The sequence below is a fragment of the Trifolium pratense genome, linkage group LG2 (genome assembly GCF_020283565.1).
Source record: "Trifolium pratense cultivar HEN17-A07 linkage group LG2, ARS_RC_1.1, whole genome shotgun sequence".
In the NCBI taxonomy this organism is placed as follows: domain Eukaryota; kingdom Viridiplantae; phylum Streptophyta; class Magnoliopsida; order Fabales; family Fabaceae; genus Trifolium; species Trifolium pratense.
The window spans coordinates 63,786,726-63,810,872 of NC_060060.1; the positions used below are offsets into that span (position 1 = coordinate 63,786,726).

At 35.3% G+C, this 24,147-nt stretch overlaps 1 long non-coding RNA gene across 1 annotated transcript; it reads right to left on the bottom strand.

Moving 5' to 3' along the window:
* Nucleotides 1-18,798: 18,798 nt before the first annotated feature.
* Nucleotides 18,799-19,454, bottom strand: LOC123911379. Its single transcript, XR_006810492.1, has 2 exons — nucleotides 19,283-19,454; nucleotides 18,799-19,046 (listed from the first exon to the last, which is right to left on the bottom strand). It is a non-coding gene; the product is annotated as an uncharacterized LOC123911379 (long non-coding RNA).
* Between the last annotated feature and the right edge of the window lie 4,693 nt (nucleotides 19,455-24,147).

A 24,147-nucleotide genomic window follows, 5' to 3' on the forward strand; every position in this document is an offset into this window, starting at 1 on the left:
TGTCATTATCCCCATTTTTTAACCCTACACGTAAAAACAAAGTATACAAAGCATAGAAACAAGGGTACCCTACAAACACTACACAACAATACACAATAAACAAAGAATACTCAAAGCTTTGTGAGAATCTGACCCTACCACAAACGGATTTGGATTCACTGAATTCACTTTGGCTGTGCAGTCACTGCAGTCAAATAAATTTGGACCCTTCACATCATCCAATGCTTTATATATTGCCACGACATCTACACTTTATCCATTCAAACCCCTGTACTTCGGGAAGTGGATTGATTGCCATTCAAACTCTACACTTTATCCAACAGACTGGAGAATGGAGATGGGAGCTGTAACACCCAAACCCTTTATTGTCTTTATTATGGCTTTAAAAAAAATTTCCTTTTCAAAAACGACGCAGCAGATGGAATAAAGTTCTAGACTTAAGTCAAATGGGATAAATTGTTGGTTCGAGATATTACACTCCTCTTTACAAAAATAATACTAATGTAATTAATTAGTAAAACTCGTTTATACAAATTATAGAATTAAATAGTGTATTTATTGATTATACAAAACAACCTAGACAAGAGACTCTATATACATATAAAACCCCTTATTCCCGTGTCACAATCAGAGCGGAGCTTCGCCGACGACTCAACATCGATAAACACATAACCTGTGAAATCTGGTCCCAAACCAGTCAAATACACAAAACGGAGAGTTAGATAAACATAATCAAAATATACAAGTGTAAGTAAACGATACTTAAACACTTCATCAAAAATCATGCATATTCTAACTCATAGATATACTTCATTAATCTTGTTTAATTAGAAGTTACAACCTAATTATACTCACACTTCATTAATAAGCATACATCATCAATCTCATTTAATTATAAGCTACAAGAAGTTATAATCAAATATCAATCATAATCCATAAACATCAAACATTGCCAATTAAGTGTCACATATCAATTATCACCAAAATGTACACATAGCCTAATGCATTCTAATGCCACAATCTTCATGCTATGTCCCCTAGACATATCTAATGCATGTGGTACCATCTTCTTTATTAGAGTATCTCACCTCTAATATCCTTCTTTATCGGATAAATATAATCCGATATCCTTCTTTATTGGAATATCCAATATCACATATAATTCATGAATGCATGTGTGTATTTCATGAATTCACTCACAATCATTTTAATTAGCATTAAGCTCTTCTTTTACTAATGTGGAACACTATCCAACATTACTTCTTTATTAAGATAACACATACCTTAATATTCTTCTTTATTAGAATAACATAATTCTAATATTCTTCTTTATTAAGTTGATTAACACCTTAATATACTTCTTTGATATTTAAACAAACATCATCAACAACCATTTAACAATTGCATACAAACACAATTAATTCATGCCATCAACATACATCGATTATCACATACAATGTATTTATTTCGCATTTTAACACAATACCAAAATATAAGTCAATTGTATTAAACATGCATTATCTCATAAAACAACTTCCGGAATCGGAATCTACGCGAAAAACTGGGTAAAATAGGTTCCGGGGTCAAAGCTATCAAAAGTCAACAAAAGTCAACGAAAGTCAACGCTGTCAAAAATGAACTACGCTGGGGGCGTGAAGGGTTCACGCTGCGCGTGACACAAGGCTACGCCGCGCGTAGAAATGATCACGCTGCGCGTGATAAGAATCATGCTACCCGAGACGACCAGCAACATTTCCAAAAGGATCACGCTGCGCGTGATGGGGATCACGCTGCGCGTGAGTGCTGAGGAACAGTCACGCTGGGGGCGTGAAAGACCACGCTGCGCGTGATAGATCTGATGTTCTTCATGTTCATACGAAAAATGGTCCAAAACTCACTTATTTGGCCCCAAAACCCCATTTTACATGTTATAAAACCCAAATATGTTTGTTTTCATGTCTACTACACATACATAAACATACAAGAACATATTGATTTACAGATCTACTTCAAAACACGTCATAAAGTAAGAGATCTATACATTTTACTCAAAACTCATAAAACACATTGTTCTTGGATCTAAGATCCACAAATTCCCATTTTTACCCATTAAATTCGTTCATACAACTTGTTAAGAGTTTATTAAACATGTTATGATCAATAGATTTCACTTTCATTAAGAAAATCCCACAACCCAAAACGAAAATGAGTGAAAGAGTTTGGGAATGGAGGAATCGACATCCTCCCCTCTTTATGACCACTCATGAATATGAAATCTAACTCTCGTACCTTAATCCGACGAAAGCTCGACGATTGCTCCTCGAATCTCTCATCCAAGCTCTTTCCTTAGCTCCTTGCTCTCCCTTCTCTCTTCATTTCTCTATCAAGACCAAAAATGGTCTTTCTCTCTCTACCATGGGCTATATAGCGCCCCCTCCTTAAGTCCAAGACCCATTGGGCCTCAAGCCCAATTGCTTGACCCAACTCGCGTTAACTCTCACTAACTCGCGCGTTAACTAAATCTCTCGATAAATAACTTAAAGTTACTATCTTACTTAAAAGTCACGTCACCAAATAAATAAACACTTATATAGTGAATAATAAATTTGGGTCGTTACAACTCTCCTCCACTTAAAAGATTTTCGCCCTCGAAAATTACGCGACTAAAACAACTCTGGATAACTCCTTTATCCAATTTCCAACAAAACACTCCAAACGTTACACAAAACTAAGTTTGACAAAATTAGTTTATCCCATCCAACACAATTTTTGTCTATTATCAACAAGAGATCAAGGACGGCCAGTTCCTCAATTTGTCGATAGATAGTCAACAATCATGATATCAGTATAAACCATTCTTATCAAACCGCTAAAGCATCCACTTCGCATGAAACATCCATAGACTCACATTCTACGGTACTCACAACTGTACCCCAAAACAGGTACAACCAATCGAACACTCTCCGAAAGATACTTCCGTGGAATACTTCTACAATTCCATAATTCTCATAAATCTTTGATTCCCTCATGAATCACTTAACTGTGCTACATCACTTATTCATATTCGAATCTTATTCCAACTTATCACTCGATAATGCAATTCCAACAATCACTTGATGACCACTATTCCAAATCTCCTCGACACATTCTAGAAATTATCGTTCTAACCGTCAAATTCCTTTTCTCACATATCTCCAATCATTGAGTCGAATCTCGATACGACTATTCTATTCCCAAGTAATCTCTCAACCAATATTTGCATTCTTTAACGCAAACATTTTCCAATATCACTCCTCCTTAATCTTTTAGTAATTCACTACTTCAAAATTAGGCCACTGCCTAACATTGGTTCTCCAAACAATCAAAACTTCTATCTCGTTGATTCCAAACGACTTCTTCAATTCGCCCACAATCCATCTGTTGATGTTCCCCATCATCTTGCATTGCAAAAAGCATACTCTTCTTCATTTATTCACTCATCGACTTCTTATTCACCTTTGACCTCTACCAATCATCATCTCTCTATGGATAGCTATCTATAAACTCCTCCTTAGTACATTCGATACCAAAATGAAACTTTTAAATTCTAATCAACCTTTGTCTTAGTATTCTTACTAATGACTCCTTGTCTACTCCCAATATGACATCTCTAGAAAATTTCCAAAATTCTCGTCCAAAAATACATTTTAAGTTATACACCAAATCACTATCGTTACATCATCCATGATGAAACAATTTAAAATCCTTTACTTCATTGTCACTAATTATGACCATACTACACCAACATTCACGATGCATCTAACAACACTAGTCTCTACCGACTCTTCCATTCCATGAATTCAAATTTCCTAGTAAATACTTACTCACTCTTATCTTGTGGGCACTACAAAATGCTCTCCGACACTTACCTTAGGCTTCGCCTTCAATTCCTTACTATATGTGCTCAACACAACATCTACTCACATGTGCGGTAATTCTTTTCGCAAACTCTCACCTAACACAAGTCACTTCCAACATGACCTCCCATTACTCTACGTTCTCGTTCGACATGCGACACTAATTATCCGATCATTATCCAAGTCCAATCACTCTTTCTTCGACAAGCCTCTCACAAAATCTTTCAAATCGTTATCCTACTTCCATCTTCGAATAAACTCGACTACTAATACAATCCTTACTTCCAACGATTCAACAAACATACCAATCCTATTATGATATTTCTCAATTCCATTCTCGTCTACTTTAAAACCTACTTCCCTTCATCGATTAATTAACACCAACGGTTTATTAATCTTCACATCTCTTTCTCTAAGCTTCTCAAATCTCTTCTGGAAATCACTTCACACACTAGACTTAGAACTCCAAATTGTTCAACCAATTCAACCTACTACCATATGCACGACTCACGTAAAACTTCTTACTCAAGAATCCGGTACAACATCTGATCCACTTGGATGACAACTCAATTTGAAATCATCATTTCCTCAAGAATCTTAATCACTCCCTCTTCTTTATATTCGACTCCTTTCGATCAAACAGATACTTCAACCTTGGTCCACAAAAATGATGCCTTCATACTTTTAGTACAACACACAATCTTCAATCGTCCCGAATTCTCTTCATCTTACTTAACCAATCTCACCGACGCTCCTACGGCGAAACACTTGGCCTGACAACTTCTCCTCTAGTAGTCTCTCACAACTCGTTGCTCCCATTCATTCCACTTCGAACAACGTCACCAATTCCTGAATATTCCGCTTCAAGAACATCCCTTCTCATCCTAACTTCTCACATTCGAAACATCTCGGAGGGATGCAATCTTCTCCCCCACTTATCTCGAACTCACCTACACTCTTCCACTAGAACTCTCGGTGCTTACACCTAACCGTTCTATCATCTCTACGCATATTCTTCCCAAGAAGAAACTAGTATCGACATCGTTTACACGCATGTCGCATACAAGGGTAAACGTAAAATACGATACCTAAACATCTATACAAACACCCCGGTGCAGTCCTCTTGACATACACACAACTACAAGAAAATACACAAGCATACGGTTTCCCTTATATACTAATGTAACAACTTACATACGAACTAGTATATGTAATCTTAACCACACATCATGTACAAGAAGACATTAAATCAAGTACATGCATCTTCATTTCATATTATTCACACATACAAAATTCACCACAACCACTCAAACATGTATAAAATATAACATGTTCTCAAATAAGTTCTCACCACGAGAATACATTCACATAGTTCAATTAAAGAACAAAACAAAGTCATCTACTATGACTCATACTAACAACTCAAGGTGATAGTAATAATCTATCACATGTTATAAACAAACATATAACAACACACACTAGGATTCACTAACATCCTACTCTTCTCACTTTCATGAAAAATTTTAGTTTTCACTTACTCAAAAGAAAATAACTCTATATTTCCACCAAAATCTTCATCATCAAGAAATATCATTGGTTTTTCTTTTAAAATTATTTTCAAATCATCATCACATGCAGTTTTATATCATGCCGGATCGTCACATGCAGTTTTATATCATGCCGGATCATCAACAATTAGCAAATAATCATCAATCAACCAAGTTTAAACTACACAAAGGTTAAAACTCTAAGCATATTCAACTATTATAAACATAGAAGTATAGCACTCACAAAACTACTCACTAAAAGAATGGATAATTTAATTCAATTCACATCACTCATAGTTCATGAATAAACAACACTAAGTAAATTCATAAAACAAACGTAACTGACACACAACGCTCACTTGGTCTGACTGCACAGACCTGCTCTGATCGACACATAACCCACACAGTCCGAAGACAACGGGGCTCTGATACCAATTGTAACACCCAAACCCTTTATTGTCTTTATTATGGCTTTAAAAAAAATTTCCTTTTCAAAAACGACGCAGCAGATGGAATAAAGTTCTAGACTTAAGTCAAATGGGATAAATTGTTGGTTCGAGATATTACACTCCTCTTTACAAAAATAATACTAATGTAATTAATTAGTAAAACTCGTTTATACAAATTATAGAATTAAATAGTGTATTTATTGATTATACAAAACAACCTAGACAAGGGACTCTATATACATATAAAACCCCTTATTCCCGTGTCACAATCAGAGCGGAGCTTCGCCGACGACTCAACATCGATAAACACATAACCTGTGAAATCTGGTCCCAAACCAGTCAAATACACAAAACGGAGAGTTAGATAAACATAATCAAAATATACAAGTGTAAGTAAACGATACTTAAACACTTCATCAAAAATCATGCATATTCTAACTCATAGATATACTTCATTAATCTTGTTTAATTAGAAGTTACAACCTAATTATACTCACACTTCATTAATAAGCATACATCATCAATCTCATTTAATTATAAGCTACAAGAAGTTATAATCAAATATCAATCATAATCCATAAACATCAAACATTGCCAATTAAGTGTCACATATCAATTATCACCAAAATGTACACATAGCCTAATGCATTCTAATGCCACAATCTTCATGCTATGTCCCCTAGACATATCTAATGCATGTGGTACCATCTTCTTTATTAGAGTATCTCACCTCGAATATCCTTCTTTATCGGATAAATATAATCCGATATCCTTCTTTATTGGAATATCCAATATCACATATAATTCATGAATGCATGTGTGTATTTCATGAATTCACTCACAATCATTTTAATTAGCATTAAGCTCTTCTTTTACTAATGTGGAACACTATCCAACATTACTTCTTTATTAAGATAACACATACCTTAATATTATTCTTTATTAGAATAACATAATTCTAATATTCTTCTTTATTAAGTTGATTAACACCTTAATATACTTCTTTGATATTTAAACAAACATCATCAACAACCATTTAACAATTGCATACAAACACAATTAATTCATGCCATCAACATACATCGATTATCACATACAATGTATTTATTTCGCATTTTAACACAATACCAAAATATAAGTCAATTGTATTAAACATGCATTATCTCATAAAACAACTTCCGGAATCGGAATCTACGCGAAAAACTGGGTAAAATAGGTTCCGGGGTCAAAGCTATCAAAAGTCAACAAAAGTCAACGAAAGTCAACGCTGTCAAAAATGAACTACGCTGGGGGCGTGAAGGGTTCACGCTGCGCGTGACACAAGGCTACGCCGCGCGTGGAAATGATCACGCTGCGCGTGATAAGAATCATGCTACCCGAGACGACCAACAACATTTCCAAAAGGATCACGCTGCGCGTGATGGGGATCACGCTGCGCGTGAGTGCTGAGGAACAGTCACGCTGGGGGCGTGAAAGACCACGCTGCGCGTGATAGATCTGATGTTCTTCATGTTCATACGAAAAATGGTCCAAAACTCACTTATTTGGCCCCAAAACCCCATTTTACATGTTATAAAACCCAAATATGTTTGTTTTCATGTCTACTACACATACATAAACATACAAGAACATATTGATTTACAGATCTACTTCAAAACACGTCATAAAGTAAGAGATCTATACATTTTACTCAAAACTCATAAAACACATTGTTCTTGGATCTAAGATCCACAAATTCCCATTTTTACCCATTAAATTCGTTCATACAACTTGTTAAGAGTTTATTAAACATGTTATGATCAATAGATTTCACTTTCATTAAGAAAATCCCACAACCCAAAACGAAAATGAGTGAAAGAGTTTGGGAATGGAGGAATCGACATCCTCCCCTCTTTATGACCACTCATGAATATGAAATCTAACTCTCGTACCTTAATCCGACGAAAGCTCGACGATTGCTCCTCGAATCTCTCATCCAAGCTCTTTCCTTAGCTCCTTGCTCTCCCTTCTCTCTTCATTTCTCTATCAAGACCAAAAATGGTCTTTCTCTCTCTACCATGGGCTATATAGCGCCCCCTCCTTAAGTCCAAGACCCATTGGGCCTCAAGCCCAATTGCTTGACCCAACTCGCGTTAACTCTCACTAACTCGCGCGTTAACTAAATCTCTCGATAAATAACTTAAAGTTACTATCTTACTTAAAAGCCACGTCACCAAATAAATAAACACTTATATAGTGAATAATAAATTTGGGTCGTTACAGGAGCAGCAGCTGAGACTGTCTAGTTTTTTTTACAAGCAAAAGTGCAATAATGGAAAAAACTATCGTCCTAAAATATACAGTGCCGGTTTTAGTTAATCAATAACATTATTTAAAAAGGAGTGACAACTATTCCCAATTTTGATTAATTCTCGCGTGAAGACCATATATGAATTATGTAAAAACCAAGTGTGTGTGTGTGTGCGGACAATACATCGTGATGTTAAAATCTCCATATTTCTATTCTCTCCATCTGATATGCTTAATTGCAAAAATTATCTAGAAAAGCACTAATTTTGCAGGGTCCAAATTCATTGATTGCAGTAACTGCATAGCCAAAGTGAATTTACTGAATCCAAATCCTACCACAAACACAACGAATCTACTATGTGATTAAAGCTTACAAGACTCGGTTTTCAAAAATCGAAACTTACCTCCTCACAGACTCAGTTTTGTTCTTCTTCGTCTTCACAGTTTCGTTCTTCTTCTTCGTCATTTCTTTCTTCGAGTTCGCCGTTTCCTTCTTCTTGATGTTCGTCGGTTTCATCTTCGTTTTCGTTCCGTTCATATGCAGCGATTGTTCTTCGTTTTCAATTTCAACTTGGGGTTAGGGCAAAGCGATTGTTCTTGCGTTACTATGTGATTGCAGTTTTCTTTTTTTTTTGTTACTCTATTATTATTAGTTATTATTATTATTATTATTATTATTGTATTTGCTATTATATATATAATAACAACTTTTAGTCAAAAAAAAAAGAAATCTTTTAGTCAAAAAAAAAAAGAAATATTTTTTTTTTATATATATAATAACAACTTTTAGTCAAAAAAAAAAAAATTTCTTTTAGTCAAAAAAAAAAGAAATTTTTTTTTTATATATAATAACAACTTTTAGTCAAAAAAAAAAAAATAACAAAACTTTCTTTTAAGTAAGTTCATAAAAATATAACAACTTTTAAGTTTTTTTTTTAATTAAAAACTCACATTAATTAATGAGTTGGCAATTAAAAATAAATAAAAAATAAATTAATTTCCACGTGTCATGCCACGTCAAGATTCTTCCATGTCATATACCCACTTGTTGAGCCAGGGGGTAACGCAAGGAATCTTGACAATGCAAGGGGTAATCTCAAAAAAATATTTTACAGGGGGTAACGCAAAACTCGCCTATTTTGCATGGGTATAACACTATTTACCCTAAAAAAAATATTCATGTAGGCTACTTCCTTAGCACATTGGATTCTACCTGGACAGAAGCTTGGTACAGGAAAATAGACAGAGAGACACGCCATAAACTTGACACAGTGGATGATGAGTGAGAAAAAGGTGCAGCCACTAATTGTACTATGTCACATGGGGGTCTAATAAAAAGGTGTAAAATTGGTGAGAATATGTTTTACTTATCTCCACTTCCTTAGCACTAAAAATGCATAGCAAACAATTTGCAAGAGACAAGCTGAGAATAATATTGTCTCGTAATAATGCCTAACTATTTTTTTTATTAATTTTAGATTTAAATATATTTTATATTTAAAATAAAATAATATTAGGGTTTAATTGAATATTTAGGATTTGTTTAGAATTTATAGAATTAGTTTGTTATTTAAAATATATGATTTGTTTTTATGCAGCTCTGTATATAGAGTCATATAGTTATGAAGAATATAGGAGAAAGAAAAACAAGAACATAAGACTATTCTCCATGTACAAATATATTTTCTTCTCCCCATCTCCACAAAAATATATCCAAATTCCGCAATACCAAAAACATAAAAAAACCATATCAGTGGTGTTGGGTTTTTGTATATTGGCTACATTTTGCAAAAACATATTTTAGCCAAGTGTTGAGACAAGTGTGCTGACCCCAAGTGTTGTGACAAATGTTGTTACACTTTGGAACAACACCTGACTCTGTTCTGCGCGTGCCAGCTAGATGTTATTATTTTCTACTCAATCTTTTGAAGATCTGTTTGAAGAATTGTTTCAAGGTTTCTTACAGAGGAAGGCGCACGTGTTTAATGTGTTTCATGAGGCAGCCAAACCCTAGTTTTATTTTCCAAAAGAATTATATTTTTGGAAAATATATTTTTGCGTTTCAAAAATATAACTATTATTTTCAGAAATATATCACTGCTGCCGCAATTCTAGAAGCCCTAATTTTGTCTTGAAGCCCAAGTCGTTCTACTACTATAAATACGAAGGCAAGCATATGGTTTCAAGAATCTAAAACCGTGTTCTTACAAAGCGTGTGTTATTAGGGTTTTAGAGTGTTAATTGTGAGCCTTTCTTGTATCTCATTGATGCAAGCTTAGGACCTGTGTTTTACTGAGTTGTAATTGTGAACTTCTCCCAAGCTTTGAAGTACGGAGATTGTTCTATTGTGTTGTGTGGTTTACTCGCAAGCTTTTAAGCAAGAGTGAATCCTAGTTTCTTAGGAGTGTGTCTCCACCTGTTGTGTTTGTTGAATTGAATAGCAGCGCTGTCTGTGTTGCTAAGGTGGGAATTGGGACGGGGTCTCATATCTAGGAGTTCCTAGGTAGAAGGGTCATTGGGTAGTGATTAAGTGAGAAGTTGTAAACGGGTGAGTTTAGCTTCGAAGTAATACTGCTGATAGTGGACTTCATTCCTGGATTGGTATCCCCCAGAGTAGGCTTTAGGCTGAACTGGGTTAACAACTCTTGTGTGTTATTTACTTTACTGTTTGTATTGTTTTATGTTATTTGCTCTGTTCTGTAGACAAGTGTTGGCGCACCGGTAGCAACATCTGTCTACAACAGACAAGTGTTGATACACCTTGATCAACACCTGTCCACTGTGTGCCAGGAATTTCAATTGGCATCAGAGCAGGCACCCTGTTCTGAATTTTAGGGTGAGCTCCAGGGAAACTTTTTCTGGCAAGGATGGACAAAGAAGGAGGGTTTGTTACCAGACCACCTCTTCTGGTTGGTGCTTCAAACTATGACTATTGGAAGTCCCGCATGATGGCCTTTCTAAAACAAATTGATAGCAAGACATGGAAGGCAGTTCTGAGAGGGTGGACTCCACCTGTGAAGATGGACAAAGATGGTAAACCAACTCTTGAGTTGAAATCTGCTGAAGAATGGTCCAAAGAAGAGGATGAGCTTGCTCTTGCAAACTCAAAAGCATTATATGCACTATATAATGGTGTTGACAAGCACATATTCAGACTCATCAAAAAGTGTGTCTCTGCTAAGGAAGCTTGGACAATTCTTGAGACTGTTCATGAAGGTACCTCTAAAGTGAAGCTGTCAAAGCTACAACTCCTAACCACTAAGTTTGAGAATCTAAGAATGAATGATGATGAAACCATTCAGGAATTTCACATGACCATACTTGACTATGATAATCAGTTTGATGCCTTGGGTGAAAAGATACTTGAACCAACTCCAACAATTGGTTTTGCTAAAGTTTGCTGCATGATCCTTTCACTACTTCTTTTCCTTTTCCCATGATACAATTTCCTCTTCATAGATTTCTGCTTCACAGCCTTGCCCTTCACAACATTGTCTTTGTCATGGTCTGCGTTGTCCTTATTAGCTTCAGCAATGTCTTCCACAGTTACTTCAGGAATTGTTGCCATAACTTCATCAGAGATCTCTTCAAATAGAGACTGACTTGCACCACTCACAGTTCCAACCACAACTTCAGCTTCACCAGTGCTTGCATTACCTCCTACTTCACTAGTACTTGCATTACATTTAGCTTTACCTTTTGGCGGTTTCCTCTACAACAAAGAACAACATTAATATTAGTCATCCACAATTATCAAACCAAAATACTGCATTTTATTAAAACAAATCAATTTACCTTTCTGTTCAAACCCTCTTGGGTTTGAGTTTTGCTCTTGCATGCTCTTGTATTATGGCCAAACTCACTACACCTGGTGCACCTGTAATCAACACCTCTTGACCTCTTCCTAGCACCATCTTCATCAACTCCTCTAATTCTCAATTTTTTTGGTCTACCTGGACCAATTTTATACACGGGTGGTAGAAGGATTTCATAAACATCTTCAGGTGGTTTAGGCGTAGGCCACATGTACATTCCATTAATGGGACTAACAGCAAAACCATAGCAAAGGGCATACTTATCTCTTGAATAACAGTCATCAACAAAGTCTAATGGGTCTTTTAACCTATAACCAATTGCTGCAACAGCATGCCTACAAGGAATGCCAACGAATTCCCAAAAATTGCAAAAGCATGTTCTTTTAGAAACATCAACAATAAATTGTTGTTGGTTATATGCATGTGTCACTTGCCATTGTTCACCATTAGAGCAAGTTGGTGCCCACTTACTTGCCATAAACACCTCTTTCTCTAATCTCTTCATAGGCATTGGCATGATTTTATGTTGCCACTTAGTTATATATAATATAATTTTTTATCATTGTTGACTGATTTACTTGAACCTTGTCCTCAAGGTTCTAGAGATTATCTACAAGGCCGATAAAAATTCATATGTAAAAAAATATTTAGCTCATTTTAGAATACTCTCTTGAAATTTCAAAATTCGTCAAATGTTTTCTGGAATTTGAAAATTGGCAAATACCTCATAAAATTATAAAACGTCAATCAAATTATCCCTTGACGTGGACTCTGACCAGTAGTGTCAGGGACAATTTGATTGACTTTTTATAATTTCAGGAAAATATTTACCTATTTTTAAATTTTAGAAAGATATTTAACAAATTTTAAAATTTGAAGGATATTTAACAGTTTACTCTCATTTCCTCTATAAAAAAAAGGGTAAATAGTGTTATACCCCCTGCAAAATAGGCGAGTTTTGCGTTACCCCCCTGCAATATCAAGATTCCTTGCGTTACCCCCCTGACTCAACAAGTGGGCATATGACATGGAAGAATCTTGACGTGGCATGACACGTGGAAATTAATTTATTTTTTATTTATTTTTAATTGCCAACTCAGTAATTATTTATTTTTTAATTAAAAAAAATGAAAAAAAAACTTTTTTTTTAAAGAAACTTTTTTTTTTACGAACCTAGGTAAAAGAAAGTTGTAATTTTTTTTCCAGGGGGGTAATGCAAAACTCGCGTATTTTGCAGAGGGTAACGTAAAACGCGATTTTGCCCAAATTGAAAACTTTCTTCGTTTTTGCCCTAATCCCCTTGGTTTGATAAAAAATTCGGCAACATAAGGCTTAATTTATAAGGTCTTCCTTACTTGACAAGATAATAAAATCAGAATAAAGTGTATAATGTACACTTGGTAACTCCTGCACTTAAAGTGCATCATTCATTAGATAGTAATAAGCACATCTAGTGCTTAAGTCATTACAACACCAAAATAAGCACATATAGTGCATACTAATTCATAACACCACCATAATAAGCACATATAGTGCATAAGTCATTGCAATCTCAAAATAAGCACATATAGTGCATAATGTACACAAAATAAGCACATATAGTCATACGACATTACACAAGTAAGCACTAATTTTTGTTAATATTTTTCCAATATTTCATGGCTCTATAACAAGTTTCAAGCTTTGTTGAATCTTCTTGTGTTAATATCCCTTCATGTGGCTCTTTAATCACTATAGGTTGGGCAATACTTGAACCAACTCCAACAATTGGTTTTGCTAAAGTTTGCTGCATGATCCTTTCACTACTTCTTTTCCTTTTCCCATGATACAATTTCCTCTTCATAGATTTCTGCTTCACAGCCTTGCCCTTCACAACATTGTCTTTGTCATGGTCTGCGTTGTCCTTATTAGCTTCAGCAATGTCTTCAACAGTTACTTCAGGAATTGTTGCCATAACTTCATCAGAGATCTCTTCAAATAGAGACTGACTTGCACCACTCACAGTTCCAACCACAACTTCAGCTTCACCAGTGCTTGCATTACCTCCTACTTCACTAGTACTTGCATTACATTTAGCTTTACCTTTTGGCGGTTTCCTCTACAACAAAGAACAACATTAATATTAGTCATCCACAATTATCAAACCAAAATACTGCATTTTATTAAAACAAATCAATTTACCTTTCTGTTCAAACCCTCTTGGGTTTGAGTTTTGCTCTTGCATGCTCTTGTATTATGGCCAAACTCACTACACCTGGTGCACCTGTAATCAACACCTCTTGACCTCTTCCTAGCACCATCTTCATCAACTCCTCTAATTCTCAATTTTTTTGGTCTACCTGGACCAATTTTATACACGGGTGGTAGAAGGATTTCATAAACATCTTCAGGTGGTTTAGGCGTAGGCCACATGTACATTCCATTAATGGGACTAACAGCAAAACCATAGCAAAGGGCATACTTATCTCTTGAATAACAGTCATCAACAAAGTCTAATGGGTCTTTTAACCTATAACCAATTGCTGCAACAGCATGCCTACAAGGAATGCCAACGAATTCCCAAAAATTGCAAAAGCATGTTCTTTTAGAAACATCAACAATAAATTGTTGTTGGTTATATGCATGTGTCACTTGCCATTGTTCACCATTAGAGCAAGTTGGTGCCCACTTACTTGCCATAAACACCTCTTTCTCTAATCTCTTCATAGGCATTGGCATGATTTTATGTTGCCACTTAGTTATATATAATATAATTTTTTATCATTGTTGACTGATTTACTTGAACCTTGTCCTCAAGGTTCTAGAGATTATCTACAAGGCCGATAAAAATTCATATGTAAAAAAATATTTAGCTCATTTTAGAATACTCTCTTGAAATTTCAAAATTCGTCAAATGTTTTCTGGAATTTGAAAATTGGCAAATACCTCATAAAATTATAAAACGTCAATCAAATTATCCCTTGACGTGGACTCTGACCAGTAGTGTCAGGGACAATTTGATTGACTTTTTATAATTTCAGGAAAATATTTACCTATTTTTAAATTTTAGAAAGATATTTAACAAATTTTAAAATTTGAAGGATATTTAACAGTTTACTCTCATTTCCTCTATAAAAAAAAGGGTAAATAGTGTTATACCCCCTGCAAAATAGGCGAGTTTTGCGTTACCCCCCTGCAATATCAAGATTCCTTGCGTTACCCCCCTGACTCAACAAGTGGGCATATGACATGGAAGAATCTTGACGTGGCATGACACGTGGAAATTAATTTATTTTTTATTTATTTTTAATTGCCAACTCAGTAATTATTTATTTTTTAATTAAAAAAAATGAAAAAAAAACTTTTTTTTTAAAGAAACTTTTTTTTTTACGAACCTAGGTAAAAGAAAGTTGTAATTTTTTTTCCAGGGGGGTAATGCAAAACTCGCGTATTTTGCAGAGGGTAACGTAAAACGCGATTTTGCCCAAATTGAAAACTTTCTTCGTTTTTGCCCTAATCCCCTTGGTTTGATAAAAAATTCGGCAACATAAGGCTTAATTTATAAGGTCTTCCTTACTTGACAAGATAATAAAATCAGAATAAAGTGTATAATGTACACTTGGTAACTCCTGCACTTAAAGTGCATCATTCATTAGATAGTAATAAGCACATCTAGTGCTTAAGTCATTACAACACCAAAATAAGCACATATAGTGCATACTAATTCATAACACCACCATAATAAGCACATATAGTGCATAAGTCATTGCAATCTCAAAATAAGCACATATAGTGCATAATGTACACAAAATAAGCACATATAGTCATACGACATTACACAAGTAAGCACTAATTTTTGTTAATATTTTTCCAATATTTCATGGCTCTATAACAAGTTTCAAGCTTTGTTGAATCTTCTTGTGTTAATATCCCTTCATGTGGCTCTTTAATCACTATAGGTTGGGCAATACTTGAACCAACTCCAACAATTGGTTTTGCTAAAGTTTGCTGCATGATCCTTTCACTACTTCTTTTCCTTTTCCCATGATACAATTTCCTCTTCATAGATTTCTGCTTCACAGCCTTGCCCTTCACAACATTGTCTTTGTCATGGTCTGCGTTGTCCTTATTAGCTTCAGCAATGTCTTCAACAGTTACTTCAGGAATTGTTGCCATAACTTCATCAGAGATCTCTTCAAATAGAGACTGACTTGCACCACTCACAGTTCCAACCACAACTTCAGCTTCACCAGTGCTTGCATTACCTCCTACTTCACTAGTACTTGCATTACATTTAGCTTTACCTTTTGGCGGTTTCCTCTACAACAAAGAACAACATTAATATTAGTCATCCACAATTATCAAACCAAAATACTGCATTTTATTAAAACAAATCAATTTACCTTTCTGTTCAAACCCTCTTGGGTTTGAGTTTTGCTCTTGCATGCTCTTGTATTATGGCCAAACTCACTACACCTGGTGCACCTGTAATCAACACCTCTTGACCTCTTCCTAGCACCATCTTCATCAACTCCTCTAATTCTCAATTTTTTTGGTCTACCTGGACCAATTTTATACACGGGTGGTAGAAGGATTTCATAAACATCTTCAGGTGGTTTAGGCGTAGGCCACATGTACATTCCATTAATGGGACTAACAGCAAAACCATAGCAAAGGGCATACTTATCTCTTGAATAACAGTCATCAACAAAGTCTAATGGGTCTTTTAACCTATAACCAATTGCTGCAACAGCATGCCTACAAGGAATGCCAACGAATTCCCAAAAATTGCAAAAGCATGTTCTTTTAGAAACATCAACAATAAATTGTTGTTGGTTATATGCATGTGTCACTTGCCATTGTTCACCATTAGAGCAAGTTGGTGCCCACTTACTTGCCATAAACACCTCTTTCTCTAATCTCTTCATAGGCATTGGCATGATTTTATGTTGCCACTTAGTTATATATAATATAATTTTTTATCATTGTTGACTGATTTACTTGAACCTTGTCCTCAAGGTTCTAGAGATTATCTACAAGGCCGATAAAAATTCATATGTAAAAAAATATTTAGCTCATTTTAGAATACTCTCTTGAAATTTTAAAATTCGTCAAATATTTTCTGGAATTTAGAAATTGGCAAATACCTCCTAAAATTATAAAACGTCAATCAAATTATCCCTTGACGTGGACTCTGACCAGTAGTATCAGGGGCAATTTGATTGACTTTTTATAATTTCAGAAAAATATTTACCTATTTTTAAATTTTATAAAGATATTTAACAAATTTTAAAATTTGAAGGATATTTAACAGTTTACTCTCGTTTCCTCTATAAAAAAAATTATTCATGTAGGCTACTTCCTTAGCACATTGGATTCTACCTGGACAGAAGCTTGGTACAGGAAAATAGACAGAGAGACACGCCATAAACTTGACACAGTGGATGATGAGTGAGAAAAAGGTGCAGCCACTAATTGTACTATGTCACATGGGGGTCTAATAAAAAGGTGTAAAATTGGTGAGAATATGTTTTACTTATCTCCACTTCCTTAGCACTAAAAATGCATAGCAAACAATTTGCAAGAGACAAGCTGAGAATAATATTGTCTCGTAATAATGCCTAACTATTTTTTTTATTAATTTTATATTTAAATATATTTTATATTTAAAATAAAATAATATTAGGGTTTAATTGAATATTTAGGATTTGTTTAGAATTTATAGAATTAGTTTGTTATTTAAAATATATGATTTGTTTTTATGCAGCTCTGTATATAGAGTCATATAGTTATGAAGAATATAGGAGAAAGAAAAACAAGAACATAAGACTATTCTCCATGTACAAATATATTTTCTTCTCCCCATCTCCACAAAAATATATCCAAATTCCGCAATACCAAAAACATAAAAAAACCATATCAGTGGTATAGAGCGCCGTCGTTCACAAGGATCTATGAAGATGGAAGGAGAAGATGGAGACGAAGATGAAGAAGACGAAGAAATCAACAATAACCCATAACCATAACTCATGAATACATCTTTATCATTAAGATGTAGATAACCAATGACCATAACCACATGAGTCAAAAAAAAAAAAAAAAAAACACGAGTACATCTTTATGTGTTTTCATGAAGATGTTAGGATACCAACCTCCATGGCTAACCCCCTACTGTTACAAAACCACGAGTAGAACAGAACCAACAGACAAATCAAAGGGAAACCGTGAGTCCAATCCTTCAGAGCCAGCAAATTGCACTTGATAACAACAGACAATCTCAATGAAACAGAGCCCAAGTCGAAATCCAAGTCAGGGGAGGAAACAACGAAACATATGGCGACAACAACGGGACCGGCAACAGAGGAAAAGGAGGTTGAAAAGGACCCCCACCACATGATTCACTAGTACAGAAAACACTTTTTACATCTGGCCAAAACCCCCTTTTACATCTGGCCCAAGTCAGTGGTAGACGTACGAGAAGTAGTAAGTTTATGCTTTTTACATCTGACATTCGCCAGATGTAAAAGTATCCCCTTTTACCTCTGTTCTCGTGTTTCAGCTGACCAATTTTGTTTTTTTAATTAAATTGGACCTTTTACATCTGACCAAGTCACCAGATGTGAAATAGTAACTTTATTTATTTATTTATTTTTTTCAAAATCCTGCGTTTTTTTTTTTATATTTTAAATCCTATTTTGTAATTAAAAAAAACCAAAATAGCATTACAATTCAACATTCAACCAAAATACAATTACATTCAACCAAGTCATTATAATTCAAATAAAATACCAAGTCATTACAATTCAAGCAAAATACCAACTCATTCATCCAAAATGTTATAACTTTCAAGCAAAATACAAGTCATTACAATTCAAAACATCATAATTAATGTGAATCCATTGTAACATCACACAAATTAACCTAGCTAGCTCCTAAGCCTCATCATCGGCAACATCATAATCTACCTCGGGATTGTATAGGTCAAGAAAACAAGTTACCCAGCTGTTTCGCAATTCATAACCTAGCTAGCTCCTAAGCCTCATCATCGGCAACATCATAATCTGCGTTTTTCTGCAAAAATTGATAATTTAACCACCTACAGTCCCATTTCATTAGCTATAGACATTATATCATATACTATAATTACAGTAGAGTTAAATTTGGGTTTTTAATTTAACTCACTCTAAATTCCATAAAATCCTATTGTTGTCGTGCATTTATTAATTATGGGAAACTAAGGTAGCAAAACTCGTACTTACGAGTTTCCATGAAACTCCTCTAACAATCACCAATCTCCAATTTCATACCTTTCTCCAAATGGCCATGTCCTTCCATTTTCATTCAATTCTCAGCTCCAAATACTTCAATCACAGCCTCTTTCTCCAAACAAGCCACATATAATTACCAAGAATGAGATTAGTGATATTTGTAACACCAAAAGAATAGAATAATCCTAGAGAGAAGGAAAAGAGCTTGAGTTTGCTTACCTACGATCAAGAATGGTTGGATAGGGGAAGGAACAACATACAGAGGCAGAGCACGCTGCTGTCGTCGCTAGGCGATGATGCTTCTCACTAGACGAGCTGTTTAGTAACAGAAACGCAGCTTTTGCTGCCACTCCACTTGTTCTTAAACAAACCCTTAATTTTCTTCTACCTTAGATCCAGGTTTGAATTTGTCTTTCTCCTTCTTGAAAACATCCAGGTTTGAATTTGTTTTTCTCCTTCAACAAGGTTTAAAAATCCTGAAAACAACATCAATGAAAGTCCATATAAATTCATTTTGTAAAATAAAAACAGTATCTTGTAGTTGCCTGAAACATCATTTAAGATATACATAGTCCATATACTGTCTAGGAAGCAATCAAAGAGGAAAAATATAAGCAATGAGGAAGCTGTAGAAATTGATATTGGAATGGAATTCTCATATGAATTCAACAAAGAACATGCAAACAGAATTTCATGATAAACTCACCAAAAACAGAATTCAACAAATTGTGACTACTAAAAGTCTAATAATATTGTCTCGTAATAATGCCTAACTATTTTTTTTATTAATTTTAGATTTAAATATATTTTATATTTAAAATAAAATAATATTAGGGTTTAATTGAATATTTAGGATTTGTTTAGAATTTATAGAATTAGTTTGTTATTTAAAATATATGATTTGTTTTTATGCAGCTCTGTATATAGAGTCATATAGTTATGAAGAATATAGGAGAAAGAAAAACAAGAACATAAGACTATTCTCCATGTACAAATATATTTTCTTCTCCCCATCTCCACAAAAATATATCCAAATTCCGCAATACCAAAAACATAAAAAAACCATATCAGTGGTGTTGGGTTTTTGTATATTGGCTACATTTTGCAAAAACATATTTTAGCCAAGTGTTGAGACAAGTGTGCTGACCCCAAGTGTTGTGACAAATGTTGTTACACTTTGGAACAACACCTGACTCTGTTCTGCGCGTGCCAGCTAGATGTTATTATTTTCTACTCAATCTTTTGAAGATCTGTTTGAAGAATTGTTTCAAGGTTTCTTACAGAGGAAGGCGCACGTGTTTAATGTGTTTCATGAGGCAGCCAAACCCTAGTTTTATTTTCCAAAAGAATTATATTTTTGGAAAATATATTTTTGCGTTTCAAAAATATAACTATTATTTTCAGAAATATATCACTGCTGCCGCAATTCTAGAAGCCCTAATTTTGTCTTGAAGCCCAAGTCGTTCTACTACTATAAATACGAAGGCAAGCATATGGTTTCAAGAATCTAAAACCGTGTTCTTACAAAGCGTGTGTTATTAGGGTTTTAGAGTGTTAATTGTGAGCCTTTCTTGTATCTCATTGATGCAAGCTTAGGACCTGTGTTTTACTGAGTTGTAATTGTGAACTTCTCCCAAGCTTTGAAGTACGGAGATTGTTCTATTGTGTTGTGTGGTTTACTCGCAAGCTTTTAAGCAAGAGTGAATCCTAGTTTCTTAGGAGTGTGTCTCCACCTGTTGTGTTTGTTGAATTGAATAGCAGCGCTGTCTGTGTTGCTAAGGTGGGAATTGGGACGGGGTCTCATATCTAGGAGTTCCTAGGTAGAAGGGTCATTGGGTAGTGATTAAGTGAGAAGTTGTAAACGGGTGAGTTTAGCTTCGAAGTAATACTGCTGATAGTGGACTTCATTCCTGGATTGGTATCCCCCAGAGTAGGCTTTAGGCTGAACTGGGTTAACAACTCTTGTGTGTTATTTACTTTACTGTTTGTATTGTTTTATGTTATTTGCTCTGTTCTGTAGACAAGTGTTGGCGCACCGGTAGCAACATCTGTCTACAACAGACAAGTGTTGATACACCTTGATCAACACCTGTCCACTGTGTGCCAGGAATTTCAATTGGCATCAGAGCAGGCACCCTGTTCTGAATTTTAGGGTGAGCTCCAGGGAAACTTTTTCTGGCAAGGATGGACAAAGAAGGAGGGTTTGTTACCAGACCACCTCTTCTGGTTGGTGCTTCAAACTATGACTATTGGAAGTCCCGCATGATGGCCTTTCTAAAACAAATTGATAGCAAGACATGGAAGGCAGTTCTGAGAGGGTGGACTCCACCTGTGAAGATGGACAAAGATGGTAAACCAACTCTTGAGTTGAAATCTGCTGAAGAATGGTCCAAAGAAGAGGATGAGCTTGCTCTTGCAAACTCAAAAGCATTATATGCACTATATAATGGTGTTGACAAGCACATATTCAGACTCATCAAAAAGTGTGTCTCTGCTAAGGAAGCTTGGACAATTCTTGAGACTGTTCATGAAGGTACCTCTAAAGTGAAGCTGTCAAAGCTACAACTCCTAACCACTAAGTTTGAGAATCTAAGAATGAATGATGATGAAACCATTCAGGAATTTCACATGACCATACTTGACTATGATAATCAGTTTGATGCCTTGGGTGAAAAGATACCTGAAGAAAAGCTGGTAAGGAAGATGCTTAGGTCTTTACCTAAAAAGTTTGATATGAAGGTCACAGCTATAGAAGAAGCCAAAGATATCACAGAAATGAAGCTGGATGAACTGGTTGGTTCATTACAAACTTACGAGGTGGCTACAAATGAAAGGATGGATAAGAAATCCAAGAGCATTGCCTTTGTCTCGAATGCTGAGGAAGAAGATCAACAGAGTGACACGGAGTCTGAGAATAGCATCTCTGATGCAATGGTTCTTCTAGGAAAACAATTTAATAAGGTGCTAAAAATAATGGACAAACGTCCAAAGACAAGTGCAGCCGACACTGGTCGCAACACTTACAGAAATTTCAGAAAACCTATGTCAGATGAGAAGACAGCTCTTAATAAAAGTGTCCAATGTCTTGAATGTGAAGGGTATGGACACATTAGAACTGAATGTGCAACCTTCTTGAAGAAACAGAAAAAGGGGTTAACTGTTTCATGGTCAGATGAGGATTCTGAAGGAGAAGCTGATACTGCAAAGTCTATTCATGCACTGACAGGTGTATACACATCTGATACTGAATCATGTGATGAAGAACTCACCTTTGATGAACTTGCTGAATCATACAAGGAGCTGTGTCTAAGGAGTGAAGAAGTCTGCAGAATCTCAGAAAAACAAAAGGAGACAATCTCAAAGTTGCAAACTGAAAGAATTGTCAATCTAACAAAAATCTCTGAGATTGGTGTTAAGTGTGAAGAAGGGTTGAAAACAATTGAGGAGCAGAAGGCAATCATCGCCAATCTGGAAACAGATAAGCTTGAGCAACTAGCAGAAATATCTAAGCTGAATGAAGAGGTAACTGAATTGAACTCTCATCTTGAGAATCTAAAGAAGCATGTTGTTATGTTATTTAAAGGAACTGACCTAGATGAAATCCTAGAAAAACTACCTACCCCTAGTAGAGCCAAAACAGGCATTGGGTATGAGTATAAAAGCGTTAATAGAATTAAGGATTACAACAAAGATGGAAAATATATGCCTGAGATAAGTAAGCAACCCTCTCCAACAATGTATGGAAAAATGTCACCACACTTGTCCACCGGACATCATACTACACACAGACAAGTGTTACCACATATGGCTCCACATCGTCAAAGAAGGCAGAATCCTAAATTTATACCAAGGCACAAAAGCAAATATCGTTCATGGAGATGTCATCACTGTGGAAGAAAGGGGCACATAAGACCTTACTGCTATAAGTTATATGGGTATCCAAATGAAACTATTCAAAAGAAACTTGATCCATCCATAACTAATGCAAAGAAGGAGTGGAAACAAAAGGTTGATGTAACCAACACCAAGGGTTGTGTAGCTGAAAGTTGTGAGAAAAGCTTGATTGCTCACACTTCTCTTAGAACCTCATCAAAAGAAGATTGGTACTTTGATAGTGGTTGTTCTAAACATATGACCGGTGTTGAAAAATATTTGATGGATATAAAATCCTATGCAACAAGTTTTGTAACATTCGGAGATGGAGCTAAAGGAGAAATTAAGGGTATAGGAAAGCTGATTGACAATGGTCTACCTAAACTTGAAAATGTTCTTATTGTAAAAGGGCTAACTGCTAATCTAATTAGTATACGCCAACTATGTGATCAAGGCATGCAAGTCAACTTTACAAAAAATGAATGTCTTGTTAGCAATGATGAAGGTGACATCCTGATGAAGGGTGTTAGATCGAAGGATAATTGTTACTTGTGGGTTCCTCTAGAAGAAGTTAATGTATCTACATGTCTCTTAACAAAAGAAGATGAGGTTAAGTTGTGGCACCAAAAACTAGGACATCTTAACCTGAAGAGTATGAAAAGAGGTATATCTGAGGAAGCTATCAGAGGCTTACCAAACTTACAAATACAGGAAGACAACATCTGTGGCGAATGTCAGATTGGCAAGCAAACCAAAGTGTCGCACCAAAAGCTGCAACACTTGTCCACTTCTAGAGTTCTTGAGCGACTACACATGGACTTGATGGGTCCTATGCAAGTTGAAAGCCTTGGAGGTAAGAAATATGTTTTTGTTGTTGTTGATGATTTCTCTAGATACACTTGGGTTAACTTCATTAGGGAAAAATCTGAAACCTTTGATAAATTCAAAGATCTTTGCTTACAACTTCAAAAAGAAAACGACTGTGGTATTTTAAGAATTAGAAGTGACCATGGAAAGGAGTTTGAAAACTC